The sequence below is a fragment of the Arachis ipaensis genome, chromosome B05 (genome assembly GCF_000816755.2).
Source record: "Arachis ipaensis cultivar K30076 chromosome B05, Araip1.1, whole genome shotgun sequence".
NCBI classification, from domain to species: domain Eukaryota; kingdom Viridiplantae; phylum Streptophyta; class Magnoliopsida; order Fabales; family Fabaceae; genus Arachis; species Arachis ipaensis.
This window is the reverse complement of record NC_029789.2, coordinates 96,375,198-96,387,218: the sequence shown is the minus strand read 5'-3', so window position 1 is coordinate 96,387,218 and position 12,021 is coordinate 96,375,198.

Genomic DNA, 12,021 nt, shown 5'->3' with positions numbered 1-12,021 from the left:
AAAACCAAAAGCTCTCCAAAAACTACTCAACAAAAGCAAAAGGAAAAGCTCCCCAAAAACTTAAATCCTAAGCTATTTATACACTTTCTTCAAATGGTCTTCAAGCCTTGAATTGGGCCTTTGCTCTTGATGGAATTGGGTTGATAAAAGACTCTGTTGATTGCTCTTGGAGTTGGAGAGAAACCCATTGTGAACCGGGCCAAGAATCATAAAAGCTTGAGTAAAAGTTTGAGGCAAACTTTTACTCAAACTTTTTATACCAGCTGCCCTCATTTGCTGCTACTAACGTTTGGGCTAAAGTTTGAGGTCAAACTTTAGGTCAAACGTTGATCCCCTCGTGTATATGTGTGGCGCCAACGTTTGCCAAAAAGCTTGAGGCAAACGTTGGCGCAAGCTTTTCTCCTCCAGGGTGTGCAAGTGTGGCGCCAACGTTTGCCAAAAAGCTTGAGGCAAACGTTGGCGCAAGCTTTTCTCCTCCAGGGTGTTGGTTTTGTGATGCCAACGTTTGCCAAAAAGTTTTAGGCAAACGTTGGCTCAAGCTTTTTTCTCCAGGGTGTTTTTAACTCTTCCAAAAGTTTGAGCTAAAGTTTGAGGCAAACTTTGGCTCAAGCTTTTTTTCCTCTGGGGTGTTTTCAATTCTTCCAAAAGTTTGAGCTAAAGTTTGAGGCAAACTTTAGCTCAAGCTTTTTGTTCTCTCTTGCTCCTAGCCATTCCTTCTTTCTTCAACCTTCTTCAAAACTCTTTTCACCTATCATCAATCAATCAAAACAATCAAAGCTATGCCCCAAATCATGAGATTGTGTTTCTTTCATAATATATGACAATTATAGCACAAAATCTCATGAAAGTGCATTAATTCATCTATGGTTGATTGAATCAAAGGAAACATGGAAATCTACCCAATTGGCTTGCTTATGGCTTAAGAAAGTGCATAAAATCAATTGAAAACAAAAGAAAAAGACTAGTGAAAATAGGCTAAGATGACTTGTCATCAATCCCTATGCGATTCGACCTCACTCGTGAGTTTTTACATGATGACAATTTGGTATACTTGCCAAGAAGAGTTTATTGTAATCATACAGTAATTTCCAGTCATCACTTGCTCCCTTTTGGGCGTCCAAATGCCATCTTGGTCCTTTTGGGGCATCCAAACGCCAGGCAAGGGGTCAGATGGATGTTCAACGCCTGTTTCGGGCCATCATTATCAAAGATAAGTATGGAGCATTATATATTGCTGGAAAGCCCTAGATATTAGCTTTTCAATGCCACTGAGATCGCGTCATTTGGGCCTCTGTAATTCTAGATATGCTCATTTGAATGCATGGTGTTTAGAATCTAACAACATCTGCAGTCCTTTTTCTGTCTCTGAATTAGGCTTTTCCAAAACTTGCCAGAATCACCCAAAAATGACCTAAAATCATAGGAAAATCTCAAAAACTCAAAGTAGCATCCGAAAAGTGATTTTTGCACTAAAACCTATTAAAACATAATAACACTTAATCAAATGTACTAAAATTACTAAGGAAACATTGCCAAAAAGTGTATAAAATATCCACTTGTTAGAACACCAAACTTAAACTGTTGCTTGTCCCCAAGAAACCAAAAACAAATAAGATTAAAAAGAAGAAAAAGATACGATAAGTCTCAAATTTTTCAATGAAGCTCAGTTCCAATTGATGAGCGGGGCTAGTTGTGGCATGTCACTTTCCTTTGAAGCTCAGAAGTATTGACATCTTTAGGAACTCAGAATCTGGATGATATTATTGATTTTCTTAGTTTATCGTTTCTTGATTCTTGAACACAACTTATTTTTTAGTATGGTTGTGACCCTAAGCATTTTGTTTTCCAGTATTACCACCAGATACATAAACGCCACAGGCACTTAACTGGGTGAACCCAATTAGATTGTGATTCAACTTTGCTAGAATCCCCAGACAGTGGTACCCAGAGTTCTTAGCACACTCTTTTGCTTTTGGGATCACGACTTTAACTGCTCAGTCTCAAGCTTTTCACTTGACACCTTCACACCACAAGCATTTAGTTAGGGGAAGCAGTTCATTTGAAATTTTTAGGCCAAGATTTTATTTCTTTAGACCCTCCTAACCATTGATGCTCAAAGCCTTGGATCCTTGCCCTTGCCTTTTGGTTTTAAGAGCTTTTGACTTTTTCTTCTACTTGATTTTTTTTTCGCTTTTTCTTTTTCTTTTTCTTTCTTTTTTCTTTTTGCTACTTTTTCTTTATCATTCTTTCAAGAGCCAATACACTTAACTTAAACATCAAATATTCACTGTTAATTCATGCATTCAAAAAGTAAATGCAAGGGCCACCACATCAAAATAGTTAGACTACTCTTATTATATAACTCGAGCTGATGTATCTCACTATTCTTTTTCAAGAAAAATTTTCTTTTAAGCATGGTGAAGGATACATAGGATATTTTATAGCTTAAGACAACACAAAACTAGGAAAGGAAAAAATACTAAACATGATCATGCACTAGAAATAGAAAACAGGGAATAAGATAAAGGAAGGGGTAATTAAACTTAACCACCTCAGTTATGGCAGCTGCTGATATTCCATAAGATAATTCACCGTCCTTTGGTGCTATTGATGATAGCATAAACCCAGAGCTTGCTCTGCAACACCAAACTTAAAAAGTTTGCTTGTCCCCAAGCAAAGAAGAAATGGGAGGGAAGATTGTATGGGAGGGGTTTTTGAAACTTGAAGTTCCTTTCCCTTGCCTGGGTGTTCAATGCCAATTTGGGTGTTGAATGCCAGGTAGGGACTTGGCTATTCCTACTTGGGTGTTGGATGCCCAGCTCTCCCCTGGTCTGGCGTTCAATGCCAGAAAGTACTCCTTGGTGGGTGTTGAATGCTCAGTTCTCTCTATTACTGGCATTCAACTCCAGTGCATGCTCCTTCATGGGCGTTGAACGCCCAGCCTCATCCTTGTCTGGCGTTCAATGCCAGCAAAGGGCTCTCCCTAAAGTGTTCTATTTCCATCTTCAAATGTATCTGTCTCTGTTCTAAGTATTGCACATGATCACAAACATTAAAAAACAAGAAAAATTTCTGAAAATAAACTAAAATAAACTCAAATGAAAATAAACAGAAGAAATAAGGATAGAAATACTTTACTTATGGTTGGGTTGCCTCCCAACAAGCGCTTCTTTAATATCATTAGCTTGACACTCGATTGCTGACTTTTTTCCTCCTCTTCCAGTTGGTTTGTAGAAATGACTCCAAGGGGGGAAAGGAGGAGGTCAGTGCCCTCGGATTTGAATTCCTCCTAACAAACTTTCTTTTATTATTATCAGCTTGATTCTCCTTGCTTGTTAGGGTAGAGATTATATTTTTTCTCCATCCCCTATGCATCTTCCTCTTGGGACCTTCCTCCTTGGTGGGTGGTGACTGCCCAACACCAAACTTAAGTTTGATGTCTGGGAAAAATGTACGAGTTTTCACTAAGGGGAAAGCTTTCAGTATTGTACTCTGCATGGAAGTACCTCCTTTGTCAGGGGGTAGTGGAGGTTTAAGGACCTTGATAATCATGTAATCCTTCTGTAACCTCATCACCGATTCACCTCTCTCAACATCAGAGAGGTTTCTTCTAGTAGATAGAGAGCATTGCTACAAAACCTCAGCAAAAGGAATATTGATTTGCAGCTTCTTAGAGCCTTCCTAGGATTGTGAATAGCGCTTGTCCTTGGTCTCCTTTTGGGTCTTCTATAGGCGTGGTACTTCATGAGTTCTTCTCACGAAAGGGGCGTGTAACAGTGTGCTTCCAGCCTCTTCTTGAGTCTCTTCTTCATCTAGTTCCTCAATAGTGTGTACCATCTTAGCCTTAGCCTCCTTGGTATTAATAAGGGCCTTATACTCTTCTCTTGGATTCACTTCTGTGTTTCTAGGAAGAGTCCTAGGGGGCCTCTGAATGACTGCACTGCACTCCTTAGTAAGCACCATTGTCTCTACTTCCCTCCAATCCCTCTTGTTATTTAGTATTTCCTTCATGAACTTAGCATATGAAGGTATTTTTTCAAGAGCCTCTGCAAAGGGATTTTGATCTCTAGTTTCTTGAAAGCTTTTAAGAATTTGGCAAATTGCCTATCCTTTTCTGCTTTCTGGAGTCTTTGAATGTATTTAACTTGGCCTTGTACTCAAGGGCCATGAGTGGTGCAGGGTGAGTGTCTATAGTGCCTATAAAAGGGCTACCAGCTTTCTTAGGAGAGGTGTTCTCGACACTTACACATGTCTGGCCTCCCATGGAATGGCGTTCAATGCATGGCCTGCCCTTTTCTAGGCGTTGGACGCCTGGGCTACCCCCTTCTGGGCATTCAACGCTTCATGAGTGCCTTGAACTACAGCTTTTTCATCTTCTGCCAGCTCTTCTTGTAACAACCCTGATTTTTGAGCATGCGAGATCTTTTCCAAAGGCACGGAATCCTCCGGAAGATCAGTAAAGGGAGAACCTCTGATATATCATCAAGTATCTTAATCCTCATTTCCATTATGTCATCTTTAAGATAGAACCTTTTCTGAGGCACGCTCGATAACGTAGTCACGAAAAACCCAGTTTTTTAACCGTATCGGTTAGGAGTTTTGATTCTGTTTTTCGTAAATAGTCTCAGTTTGATGAACCGGACTCGATTCATGAGAGAAGAGAGATAATAGGATAATATTATCATTATATTAGTATTAGAATCTTCTTAAATGATATTATAAGGTTACCTGGTCTGTTTTAGTTAAAAACAGGAAATCGGTTTAACCGGGTTCACAGTTTACTGGTGCAGCTTAGCACTGGCACTCTCTGATGACTTTAGCAATGCTATGGCCTCATTATACCCCCAATACCCCCAAGGCTGCCTTATTTGCTCATTGTGGCCGAAATTGAAAGGAGAGAAAAGAGAGAAAACTTCATGAACACTTAATCTTCAAAGCTTGATTTCTTCTGAACTAAAACTCAAATCAAAACTCTGATTTCACCAAAATGATCCTCTCTTCTTCCTCTACATAACCATGTGACTTATCAAGGCTTGAAATAAGGTGAGATGTCTGTCTTCCTCCCTCTTCGATTCAGTTTTCAAGGAAAACCATGCAAAACATGTGTTTTCTTGATGTTTTTTCTTAGGAATCATGCTTAACTTGACTTGAGGGCCAAGAAAATTGAATTTACAGCAAGTCTAAGTTAGAAATCACTTCCTAACATGCTGAGTAAGATTTGGTTAGTTGAGGGTTTTTGGATTTAAAGTTGTTCTTGATGTGATTTAGGAGGAAAAAGTGCTTAAGGACCACCTAAAAGTCTAACCGAATTAGGAGCAGCAAAACCAGGTAGGGTTTGGTAAAATTAATCTTGATTGATTGTGTTTGAATTGAGTGATTATGATATAGTTTGGTTATGCTTGAAATTGATTGTTTATATGAGTGATTCTTGATGAAATTTTGGTAAAAATTTGATGAAATTTGATGATATTCAACTTTGAATTTGTGTTCTTCATGGCTGCTGGAAAAACGAACCCTAAACCTTAAATTGGGGTTCAATTTGTGTTAAAATAATGTAGAAAAGATGGGGTTTTAGTGGCTGCAAATTTATTATGAATTATGGTAAAAATCGGTTGCTGAAAAGACTGAAAAACGGGTAAAAACAAAGAAAGAATCTGAAGAATATACGAAGAACACGAAGAACACTTTGAGTGTGGTGAAGAATAATGAAGAACACCTTTTTGATTCTTGGTGAAAATTTTGTAAAATTTTGTTGAAATTTGATGAAATTCAAGCTTTAATGTTCATGTTCTTGGGCAGCTGGAAAAATGAAACCCTAAGCTTAAATTGAGGTTCAATTTGTGTTGAAATCATGTAGAAAATATGGGGTTTTAGTGGCTGCTAATTTATTATGAATTATAGTAAAACTCGGTTGCTGAAAAGACTGAAAAACGGGTAAAAACAGATAAGGAATCTGAAGAATTTATGAAGAACATGAAGAACACTTTGAGTGTGGTGAAGAACAATGAAGAACACCTTTTTGATAAGGAAGTAATTAATTTGGTGTTTGGGGGGTTATTTGGTAATTTCTAAAAGTTAGGGTGGTAAAAGTAGAAATATTAAAAGTTACGGGTGGTAAAAAGTGAATTTTAAAGGTTAAAAGTAAAAGTAAGTTAATTTCGAAAATTTAATGATAAAATAATAAAAAAATAATAAAATATTAAATAATAATATTTAATTAAAAATAATATTTTAATAAAAATAATAAAATAATACAGAAAAGGCAGTTTTCTGTAAAAGCTCTAGAAAGACAACTTTAAGCACAGAATCTCATAATTACTTTCATAAAACACTTAGGAAGTGGTAAAAACATATTAGTGAGGCAAAGATAAATAAAAGATAAAAAGTTGGAGAAAAATATAAAAATCGAAGAAAAAGTCTGTAAAGTTTTAATGACAGAAAAACAGACAGAGACTAGTGAACGAACTAGGGCAACATAGTTAGTCCTGGAATTGCGAATAGGGTTAGGTATTATATGAAAAGTTAAACTGTTTCAGTATAGACTTAATGAACCTATACTTGGGACAAACTAACTATTCATACCGAAATTTACATAAGCTTTAAATACATATGTTAAGCAGAGAAATCAAAGCAGAGTAAAAAAATACAGAGAATAGAGTAACCAGAGAAGAATAAAGGAATACAGAGAAAAGAGTAATCAGAGCAAAGTAAAAAGACAAAGAAAAAGAGTAATGTGATAAAGAGAAATGGTTTGAGTTAAGATGTTATAAAAGTAAAAGTTGTAGAGTTTGTATAGCATGATTGAACAGAGAAAGAAAGAGGTATTGCATAAGAATGTGAAAGTGATGATGAATAATGAGAATGTTAATGAATGATGATAATGAGAATGATTATGTAAGAATCTGCTGCAGAGAGGCAGTTAGATAGATGATGGTACGACCATTGAGGGATACCTTGCTATAATGCTTTGCTGTAAGACAGAGGTTGCTTACAGAGGTATCGAGATGAGTGTGCTCCTGTAAGATAGAGGTTGCTTATAGTGAGTGTATTGTTGCTCCTGTAAGACAGAGGTTGCTTACAGTGAGTATATTGTCGCTCCTGTAAGACAGAGGTTGCTTACAGTGAGTCTGTTGGGCGTTTATCGGCTAATAAGTTCCGCTCTGCAAGACAAAGGTTGCTTGCAGTGGATACCCTGCAAGACAAAGGTTGCTTGCAGTGGATATTGCGAACAGGAAAGCCTTATCCAGACAGAGGTTGCTGGATAACGTCGGGAGCGGGTTAGTAACCGACAGATGAGCTCATTACCTGCACTAGGGCTAGACATGCATCATATTTGGTTGCACATTTCCTCTATTATGATTGTTGTTTGAATGTATGCCTTCTTTGTTTTCATTCTATTCTCTGTGTCTGTGTTTTGTTTTCTTGTATTCTTTTGTTTGTGTTTTGCTTTTTGTTTTCTCTATTTTCTCTATTTATCTGTTTCTTCTATCTACTGCTTCTCGGTATTCTACTATTTATCTGCTAAACAACACAGAATTAATGAACGTAACTAATAACCCCGGCCCTACTAAGAACTCCCCAGTTCTTACCCCTTCTCTCTCCCTTCCCCCTTCAGATGGAAGCATGAGTACCCTTCTGTAGTTTACTGATGACTGTTTTGCAAAGAAGATTCCGTTCTAGGTAGTCTTCTGAGTCTAGAGTGAACTCCGTTACCTGTTTATATGTATATACTGTGAGGCCAGCCAACGTCTGCACCCTGCTTATCTACAAACGTTAACCTAAGTCCTCCGTACGATGTTGCTGTTATGTGGCCACTCGATGAAGTACTTGAGAGACGTTCTTTGATGACATATGATCGTGCAGAGGATTAGTAGACGACCTTCCACCTTTTGTTGACGATCCACCTGACTTGAGTTTTGAAGACCTAGAACGTACTTTCCCTCGCTTTAGTAGTTTAAAGGGACTAGGTGAGTATAGAGTCTAGGCTAGCCTGGGCGCCAGGTTAGGGACTTCTTGAACAGGTCAGGACCTGGGATGTTGTATGTATATATATGAATATAGTTATTATCTAGCTATGTCTAGGGGTGTTCTAACTAAAGTCTATACTCTAATAAAGGCTGGATCACCGAATATTGTCAACTGCTTATGATGTATTTATGTGTGGTTGTTTATAATTGTTTTATATATTATCAGTTGTGAATTGATTATGAATGATACTGTTTTTTAATCCAAACATTTTTTTTTAAAAAAAAGTACCTCGTAAAATAACTACGCTTTTAACAACGAATCAGGCTCATATAATAAATAATAGATAATAATTAGGTAGACAAGTTGGTAGCGCTCAGTTTTTAGTATGATCATGACGTACTAGAAATTGGGTCGTTACACTTCTCCCTGCCTCTTACTGTTCTGAGGCTGGGTGTTTAGGGTACTCCTTAATTGAAGAGTTCGACACTCTTCTCTTATCTATTCAAACAAGTGTTGTTTAGCCTGGTTCAACCGTGCTTCCATATTCTTTATGGAGGCTTTGGTCTCCTGCATGAAGCCTTACTGGCTCTTTATAAGTTCTGCTATTGCAGGTACCAGGTCAAGAGTACTTTGAGGCTGTAGAGGCTGAGGAGGAGGGTTATTAACTGAACTTTTCAAGCTCAACACTTGTTGTGTGAGAAAGTTCAGCTGCTGGACTAAAGATTCATTTTGTTCATGGATAGCAAATTCGGTTGACACTCTGTTGTCCTCCTTTTTCATTGAGGTCTTCTCTGATGAGTATAGGTATTGGTTGTTAGACACCATCTCAATGAGTTTGTTGGCCTCCTCTAGCGTCTTCTTCATGTGTAAAGAGCCACCCGCAAAATTATCCAGGGATACCTTGGCTCTTTCAGAGAGTCCATCATAGAAGACATCCAACTTAACCCACTCTGTGAACATTTCGATGAGACATTTTCTAAACATCAACTTGTACCTTTCCCAAGCATCATAAAGAGACTCATTATCCTCTTGTTTGAAGGCTTGGTGTCCAGTCTTAGCAGGGTTAGCTTCTTTGGGAAAAAGTACTTGTTCAGAAATTTGCTGACTACCTAACTCTAGGTATTCAAGCTCCCCTTGGGTTGGACATCCAACCAATCCTTTGCTTGATCTCTTAAAGCAAATGGAAAAAGCATCACCTTATAGACTCTAGGATCTACTCCCTTGGTCTTTACAGTATCACAGATCTGCAAGAAGTCAAAGAAAAATCTAGTGGGGACTTCCTAAGGAAGTCCATGAAACTGACAAGTTTGTTGCACCAAGATAATAAACTGTGGGTTTAGCTCAAAATGAGCTACTCCAATAGGAGGTATACTAATGCTCCTTCCATAGAAGTCAGGAGTGGGAGCTATATAAGATCCCAAGGTTCTTCTGGATTTTGCATCCTCATTTGGATCCATAGTGATTTTTGATATTCCTGCATAAGCAAGAGACAAAGAAAAGTGAGAGTCTCTATGTCAAAGTATAGAGAACTCCCAGTGAGATACCCAAGAAGAAAGAACAAGAATAAAAAATTCTCTTTTTTTTCGAAAATAAATAAAAATAGAAAGAAAAAAATAATTATAAAATTCAAAAAATTTTAAAATTTAGAAAGAAATGGGTGTAAAAATGTTTGAAATTCAAAAATAAAGGGAAAAGAAAATTAAAGAAATACCAAATTGCAAATTAAAACAAGATAAAGTAAACAATTAATTAAAAAGATTTGAAAATAACATAAAATATTTGATTTTGAAAATTTTTGAAATTTAAATAGGAAAAGTCAAAAGAAGATCTTGAAAATTAAAAAATGGAAAGGAAAAGTCAAACACAAATTAGCAAAGATAAGATTTGAAAGATTTGAAAAGATTTTATTTTTAAAATTTGAAAATTGAATTTTGAAAATTTTGAATTTTAGAATTTGAAATCTGAATTTTAAAACTTGAATTTTGAAATTTTGAATTTTAAATTTTGAATTCTTGATATTTGAAAATTGAACTTGAATTAAGGTAAGATAAAAATTTGAAATTTGAATTTTAAAATTTGAATTTAAAATAAGATAAAATAAAATTTTGAATTTCAACGAAAGATAAAAAGATAAGATAAAGATCTACAAAGATAATAAGATAAACACTAAAAGATAACTATAAAGACACCAAATTTAAATTTTGAAATTAAATCAAAATAAGATAACAAGAAATTTTAAATTTTGACTTTTTGAAATTTTAATTTAAAGCAAGATAAGATAAGATTTTTTTTTTTTGAAATTCAAAGAAAGATAAAAAAGATAAGATGAAGATATGAAAAAGATTAATAAGATAAACAAGAAAATTTTAAATTTTGAAAAGATAAGCAAAAGTTAACTAATTAGGACACCAAACTTAAAAATGTTTGAAATCAGAAGTTAAGATTTTTGAAAATTGAGAGGACAAACACAAAAAGACACCAAATATAAAAATTTTAAGATCAAAACACACTAATTTCAAATATTTAGAAGAAAAACACAAGACACCAAATTTTAAAGATTTTTAAATCAAATAAAGAAAAACACCAAGAACAATTCGGATATCAAGAAAGGAAAATAAGAACAATTTCAAAAATTTAAAGAAAAAGATGAAAACATACGGGATACCAAACTTAAAAACTGACACAAGACTCAAACAAAAACAAAGATTACTAAACAAAAGAAAAGGTTTTGAAAAAGTTTTGGAAAAGAAAACAAGAACACAATTAAAAGAGCAAATAAACTGTAAAAAGTACCTAATTTAAGCAACAAGATAGTCCGGTAGATTGTCAATCTCGAATAATCCCTGGCAACGGTGCCAAAAACTTGGTGCGTGAAATTGAACTCCGCAAATTCTGCACAGATGAACCGGCAAGTGCACCCGGTCGTCCAAGTAATACCTCAGGTGAGTGAGGGTCGAATTCCACGAGGATTATCGGATTGAGCAAGCAATGGCTATCTTGAAAATCTTAGTCAGGCAGATAGAAAAGATAATGGTTGTGAAAAATGCATAAAACAGAATTAAGGAAAGAATTACTGAATTAGTGTGAAAACAGTGATAAGAATTCGGTTGAGGCTTCGGAGATGCTTCTTCTTTCTGAATCAACTTTTCTTACTGTCTATTCCAACAATGGATGAATCATTCCATGACAAACTGTAAGTGATTAATGCCGGGGCTAATGGTCATTAATCTCCTCTGCTTCAGATCACACGCCGGTGCTAGTGGTCATCCAATCTGAACGAGGGTGAAGCTCTAGCAATTCAATCCCGGTGATCTTACTCAAAATGCCACAGACAAGGTCGAATCTTCTGGATCGGAGAATAAATCTTTATGATTCTAGTATATACCACAAAGGCCCTAATCGCCCCGTACCTTGGCTGAATAGATGTTCCCATGTCCCCAACGAAGTCGTGAATTAGCCGTCTAAGAGATGTATAATCAAGCTTGTGATTCAATTCTATCCCGCTAGGGACTCGAAAGAACCCATGTAAAAAATGGGTCATACTCTCGTTCTACCTGGTTTCATTAGTTTGAAGAATGAAAATACATCTTAGAATGGAATCAAACATAGATTGAAATAGAAACAGTAATATTATTAATCCATGAGAATCAGCAGAGCTCCTAACCTTAACCTAGGAGGTTTAGTTGCTCATAGCTTACAGAAAATAATAGTAGTAATGTGTCTGTGCTTCTCCCCTCCTAGTAGGCATGATCCTCAAGAGGAAGGAAGTTTCTTAAGTATAATCAAAATACTAGACCTAAAAGATGTTACTATTAATTAAAAATTACAAAAATGTGGTGAACTAAGTTAAAGGGTGCAAAAATCCACTTCTAGGCCCACTTAGTGAGTGTTTGGGCTGAGCTTTGGGTGGTCCAGTGCTTAGACTCCTCCTGGGGCGATGGATGCCAGGCTTGCTCCTGATTAGCAGATAATTTATACCCTTTTTGGCACTATTTTTACATAGTTTTTAGTATGTTTTAGTTACTTTTTATTATATTTTTATTAGTTTTTATT